The following is a 7,572-nucleotide window of genomic DNA, read 5'->3' as shown; positions in this document are numbered from 1 at the left end:
TTTCATTGTTGAAGGAAATACAGGTGTAATAAGGGAAAATTTTAAGCATCATTATCTGGATCAGATAGCATATAACCAATATACATATATGATGCAACACGACGTGCATTATTTACTTAGTTTTACCATTGTCACACTTTTTCAAACTGCCTGCTTTATAAGCAGACTGTACTCCTGGAGTCTGATTGCTGGGCTTGGAAATCTCAGGCAATCAGACGCTCCCAACAGCAGGGCACATCTGGAGAATGCAGGTTCATTATGGGGAACCATGAGCCCTGCTCCCCGCTCTGTCATCTACTATCAGGGAGGCTATTTCATCCACAGATAAAAGCTAAGAGCATTGTTTTATGTTTTCCAAGGTCCTGCAGGATGTGCAGCTCCTTCTTTGTTCTGTTAATATTCAGCTTACAGTGAGACCTCAAAATTCCAAATGAATTTGAGAACCCAATAAGCAAGTGTTGAAAGGGCCCCTTGGTCAATATTAACAAAGTATTGGGGATACATGATGCAGAGAGTATCAAATTGAGACATTATACAAGACATTCTATTTTTCTTTAAACATTTTGCATTTTATTTCAGAGAAAAACATGACAAACATCTAATTGCATAGTATCAAACCAGTAATAATCAACTGCTATTGGCCTGATTTGCATTTCATTTACAGGTTCATTTTCTTTAATGGAAACATTCTTTTAGTATTTTATCCTGTATTGCAATAATTTTAAACAATGGGTTAAATATATAGTATCAGATACTTACCTGTAAAAGAGTTCTGGTGTAATTTTCTGTAATATTTTATAGAAAATCTTTCATTCTCAGTTAACTTTAAGCTGTATTTGCTCTGCTATTTATTTGACATAGTAATGAACAGAGCATATTCTAAGTTAACAGATAATTTCTGTCACAGAAGTTGAAAAAATGAAATGTATTCAACCATTTGTGTTCATAATAATCAGACTAATTATAACAGTAAACATTAATTTTTATATTCCAAGTTGAATTTATTCAGACCTGATTTTCAGAAGCTTTTAACTTTCTCCTTTCTAAACTAAATGAATAGAAATTTTGCTTCGGTTTTGAAAAGAGAATCATTAATGTCTTGAATGGGGCATATAAGGTGGCTGTATTTGAAAACACAGAACATAATGCCTCAGTGAATATCAGTGCATGTCTAAAAGGCTCAGGTCTATAATGTGAACATGGAACTCTCCAGAGCAAAGAACAGAGTTGAATATTTTTGTCCTTTAAAACAAGAAAGATAAGTAAACAGGTCCTTCCAACAGACACTAAAGCATGGATTTAGCTAACAAAAGGCATTCCTGTACTAACATAATTGTACCTCAGAAGAACAAAAATCACAGACCACCACTCAGCTGTTATTAAAGCTGTAAATGCAGAAGACCATAAGCAGAGATAAGACAAAACCAACATCCACCTCTTTTTCATGTTGCTGTTGTAGTAGACTTGTCAGTATTATTACTATTTTTGTTCAAATTCTGCAGCTTGACAAATTTTCACTGTTACCAAACTTCTCAAATGAAGTATGTAAGTAGAAGCAGATCTTTTGAGCCACAACAATAACAAATATACATCTTGTTGTGATATATTTTGACATTTACATTATCACCTTTCTGTTAAATCACAATTGTGAAGAAAACAGATGTGACACCAGACACCATAAAAAGGAAAATATAACTGTACCTATACAGAATAACTGATTATGGGTATCTTAAAAGTCCATCTACTCTTTAATGTCCCTGGATTTAACCTGCTCCAGTGCTAATTACTATTGTATTAATATGTTTCTTCCAACATGAACCATTAAGTAAGACCTGTTTTAAAAGAGCTATTTATTACAACACTGCTGCATGTAGGGTTAATGGTTAGACTCTATGATCTTAAAGGTCTTTTCCAACCTAAGTGATTCTATGATTCTATGTAGACTAGTGTTTTCACTGAAATGAACACAAAGAAGTAAGTACAATGAGCTGAAGAACAGCTACTAACTTGTGGCTTGTATGTTACTTTACAGCCAAGAAAAACACTGGGACATAGAAAATTTCACACTAAATGAAAGTGTTGGCCCTGCAGCCTGGTGCTGCAAAGAGAACTATGTAAGGAATCGTGCTGTGGACCACACTAATAAATTCTCAGTGAAATTATTAGGAAAATGAGAACAGAACTACTGTTTGTACATGTGAAAATTAATCTGCAAATTTCAAAAGTTTCAACTGTAACTAGAAAACAATTGAAGTGTGTTTTATTCCTTTGAAAAAATCAAACCTCAACAGAAACTATTTATATGTGTGTAACTGGGTTCTTAACAGCGTACACTTGTGGCATTTTACCATTCAAGCAAGGGCTAAACTTCTCCAGGCTGAAATCAATAAGGTTAATGCTCACACTGTGCACATCAACAGTTACCACTTTCTCAGGCTAACTCAGTGTATTAATGCAAACTGGTATTTTTTGAAAACTGATTTTAGCACAGTTTACAACCTTGTGCTCTCTGGGAGTAATTTTTATCTATCAAAGCAATAGGAATTTCTTGGGAATTTTTGTAAGCACATATTCATCACATGCTGGTCCATCTGTTTGCTGCAGCCACGTGTTGAAATTTACTCAAACATTTCCTTTGATTAAAAGAAGTCACAGCCATTTCTTAGAAATCTACTTTTCTGCAAAGAAAAACTTGGTCTGCTTCCATTAGTTTAACAGAGCCTCTATATTTACAAGGACACTGAACCATCATTTTGCAGAAGCCTACAGAGCAAAATCTCTTTGCAAACTACCTTTAAATTTTAGTGGGTTTAGACCAGACTTTAAAAGACAATTCTACATCAGCATACAAGATGTAAAGATCTGAAGGCTGTAGTGTATCCACACCTGCCAATGAAGGAATGTATTTCCAGTCTCTCTCATGTTGAAAATTGAGCCTAGATGTTTTTCTATCAACATTGTCTACCTGAGCAAGTAGATAATCTTGGTGGAAATACAGAGACAATTTTAAACAATGCAACAAAATGAGCCTTGCCATTATTACTCAAAGGTATACCACGTTATGGGAATTCTCTGTAACCCAAAGGTGAAAAGATACTAATCCTGCATCACAATGTCTATTCTTTGTACTTTGTTGCTAGACATGTTTATGACTCTTTGCTGGGTTCTGAGGGACCAAGATTCTGAGCTCTGTTCAATAGCTGTGGGCATTATTTTCCATTATCGTTTTGGGGCCAATAATATGTGTAAGCTGAGCAGAGCCCTAAGGCAAGTGATTTATGCCATAGCAACAATATTCCCACAGAATGAACCAGCATGGAAGGATTTCCTGTGTTCCCACAGGCACTATTTCTGGTGAAGGGAAGAGCTGAAAGATGAGGAACTGCTATGGTGTCTGTGAAAGACTGCTTGAAACAGCATCTGCCTGGCAGCAAAGCACATGTGCCACTGCCAGAGAAACACAGAGCAAATGCAGGAATTCACTGTCCCTTCACTGATGCTGCTGCAGAAGACAAGATTTCATCTGTGTTTTGTTCATGATAAATAGATGAAACACTCAAATAGTGGCAACTTTGCCAAAACTTTCAGGCAGCGAGTGAGTTGTACAGGGACAACCTCAGCAGTCCCTCAGGTATCTACAGAAAAAACACGGTAGAAATATAGTGTAATGCAATGTGATTAAATTCTACTGCTTTTGCCTTAACTAACCCAAGTTCTGTCTTCAGCACTTTGCATTCATTTTTTCATTAAAAGGAAATTTATTTCAAAGTCCCAAATAAACCATCTTTGAAAGATGAGTAGTGGCTTTGCACCCAAAAATCCCATAGTTCCATCTTAAAATTACATAAATATTTTAAATGGACATAGTCAGAGATCTCTGAGCAGAGCTGACCACCTGTCAGGAATAAGAATAAGAATAAATCCCTCCAGATCTTGTTTTGGAGGCTGTGTTAACCACCTGTCTGTACATACATCTATAGGGACATTTGGGACCAGTGCAGTATGACCTCCATGTTCTTTTCGATTTATTTTAACAGCCAATATGTTATGTTAAAATAGAACTATCCCTGTGGTGTTATCTATCAAAGACAATACCTACAGCATAAAGAGCAGGCCTTCACAGGGAAAACACACAATTCTTTTCAAAGTTGTCAATATTCCTGAGGTTTTATTCAAATAATAGTTAAATTTTTCTCTGAGTAGAAGTTGGGCACAATTAGAAAAGGTATGTTCATTAAAAGGATTAAAATAACATTTGGATGCAAAGTCAAATCAAGACTGACATGGGAAGAAAAACACAAGTTTATATGTTGTTCTCATTTTCGGTACAAAACAGAGGAACCTTCTGGTTAGAAGATATGGATCTTAAGATCTAAGAAACTTCCTATGAAGAAAGAGGTTTCATAAAGTTTTGGTGACATCTAAACTAGATTTGGAGGACATTTTGGCTCTCCTTTGTCTGTAAGCCTCCAAAATGTTTCTGGGCATATTTTTTATCAGATTGATAATAAGAGTTACAGTACCACGTTAAGATAAAAATAATCACACTTAAACCACACACAATTTTCCTGTTCAAAGCAGTTCTATGGGAGTTCAGATGATAGCAAACTCATAATAATGAAATAATTTTCTATTAAAATTATAATAAAATGCACTACACAATGTCACTGTAGAACAAAGATGTTCTTAGAGTTTCAACTACTCTATTAATTTCAGTGTTGTTAACTCTAATACTGATAAAGTTATTTTAAATGTCAGTACTGTTAAGTATTTTACAATTAAAAGACTAAGAAATATGATGAGACTCATTATAAATACTTGTATCAATACTACAAATATGGATAGCACATGCAAACATTATTCAAATTGAAATGCAGTTGTGTTTAATTGGTCATGTGAAATGTCTTGAGCATGAGTAAGTCCAGTTTCAACAGACTAACTTAGCTTTGATGTTTACACTTTTTTAACACAACTAAAAGCCCACCAAAAATAAGAATATTACTTGTGTAACTCTCCACTGATTACTGAGATGTTGACAATAATTTAAGCTCATAAAAAGAATTGGGTTTTGCAGGGTTTATTTTTACACAAAAATAATTGTGAACTCATACAGAGTGAAACTTGAACCAGAAGATTTCAAAAACATGGGGCCATTTTAAGGGAAATATTTTACTTCAGAAACTGCTTATATTTGTTTTTAACTCCCTGCAAGTAGGAAAAAGTAAAAATGGTTTGTGTCAGATGTAAAAGTTTTAATAATTATGAAATTTTCAGAAAAAGGGGAAATATACAAAAAGAAAAAAAAAAAATTGAGCTGTGTAATTATTTCCAGGGACTGGAAAGAAAGGATTTGATGAGCAACATCATAAGAAGGAAATAGTCTTTGGACATTTTGAATCCAAACATTTCTCACTCAGCTGCTACTAAAAATGTATGTGCTAAGCATATAGGCTTTTTATTCTGTAAAGGTTACCTACAAGAGTCTGAATCTTGCAGTCAGACTATTCCTGTAATCACATTCCAAGAGTGGGATCATGGCCATCATCCAGAGCAGCATCAAAAATCTGCAAAAATTGTCAGGTGCATGCAAAACTCTTAGTAGACCATAAAATTATTAAACTGCTCCTTGTTGGTTTTTCTGTACAGCTTAGTGTCTTAATGCACACTTTCTTACTGCAACTTGCAAGGAGGATGGGAGCAGCAGCAACGCTTCAGCCTCATTTAAGGGTCTTGGGACGTGGCTAGAGATGAACCATTTGTTAGCTTTGATACACTTAGATGCCTTTGCAACATAAAAAGCACCCAGAATTAATAAAGAGTCTCTGTATGAACTGGGTTACACTATAGAGGATTACCTATACAGGTATACAAACACATGTAAGCTGAATTGTACAGGTGGAGTAACCAGAACTGCTTCTTGTAGATACTGATTCTTATTCCTAGACCTCAATGAACTGTTTTAATTCTTTGCTGCAGACTCGTATCAACAGAAGAGCTGCAAATAATTGCAAAAAACATTTTATCATATAGATTCAAGATACCTGAAATTGTTGCTTGTTCTGCACCCCATAGGAATAATTTTTATGCTATACCTGTAGCCTCATGACTCCAACTGATACAAATATAAAAGAGAAGCTGTACTTTTTAAAATCTGATAAAACAGTCACTCCTCAGCCTTTGAGGTTCATTGTCACTTTAAAGCCTTCCTTAACAACAGATGAGCAACTGTCTTAAAATATCTCCCTTAGCATCAGATTACTCCAAATTGTGCTATGCTGATCATACATACTCCAGACTGACAGATCTGCAGCCCATCAGCCCAGCAAATACTGATTTAATGGAAAGTCACTCAGTCATTTCAGTAAATTTTAGAAGAAGCTCTAACTAATGTATTGTGACATGTTGGGACAGGTAGTGATGAATCTGAATGTGGAAACTGCAGCTTAATGATTGGGAATCACGGAATGTGAGAAGTTAGTTCTAGCTAGTCAGATTGTGGGCAGTGAGAAATAATAGTGCTCTGCAAATAGTCTAAACAAAAGAAATTTGAAAAAACAAACAAAAAAAAAAAACACAAACCAAACAAACAAATAAACCAACAACAACAACAAAATTGCATCCTTAGACTATGCTAATTCTGCAACAGGAATGTGATCCAGCAGGTATGAAAATACTGGCTGTACATTTAAGGTGTAAAAGCTTACAGTCTTAGACTCTAATACTTTTATAGATACCTGGATGGGACTTCTTGTTGCAGGGAAAATAACAGTTTTTCTGGTTTTCCGTTTCCTTCTCATTGCTGTTGAAGTTACCCCATTTTAAATAAGCTACTAAATATTTATCAAGCAGGGAATCTGCACCCAGATGTCTTATTCCATGTGTCCATTTCCTGGCATATAGAGTGAGTCTGCAGAAACAGTTTAAAATTTCCCAGAGTTGAGCAGCTCTACCAGAAAATCAAACCAAACTATGTGATTGCACTGTAACCATGAAGACAGAGGTGAAGATGTTTGTATTAGATGCAGCAAACTTTTGTTCGGAATCCTTGACAAACTCAAGCAGGGAGCAGAGCTGATCTCACATACTCATCCTGGACAGTTAATGCCAGCCTACAGAGACCATGAGATTTGCTTCCTTGATGGTCTCAGAGACTGCCTGGTGACCTGCAAGGTCTCAATCAATTCAGGACGGAGTCCTCTGTTAAGCAAGCCTGAGCAGTGGGATGGCAGGCTATGCCGGTGGGATGGCAGGCTATGCCGGTGGGATGGCAGGCTGTGCCGGTGGGATGGCAGGCTATGCTGGTGGGATGGCAGGCTGTGCCGGTGGGATGGCAGGCTATGCAGGTAGGATGGCAGGCTATGCCGGTGGGATGGCAGGCTATGCCGGTGGGATGGCAGGCTATGCCGGTGGGATGGCAGGCTATGCCGGTGGGATGGCAGGCTATGCCGGTGGGATGGCAGGCTATGCCGGTGGGATGGCAGGCTATGCCGGTGGGATGGCAGGCTATGCCGGTGGGATGGCAGGCTATGCCGGTGGGATGGCAGGCTGTGCCGGTGGGATGGCAGGCTATGC

This window comes from Chaetura pelagica, unplaced genomic scaffold (genome assembly GCF_000747805.2).
Source record: "Chaetura pelagica isolate M959 unplaced genomic scaffold, ChaPel_1.0 scaffold15, whole genome shotgun sequence".
NCBI classification, from domain to species: domain Eukaryota; kingdom Metazoa; phylum Chordata; class Aves; order Apodiformes; family Apodidae; genus Chaetura; species Chaetura pelagica.
This window is presented reverse-complemented; position numbering follows the sequence as displayed.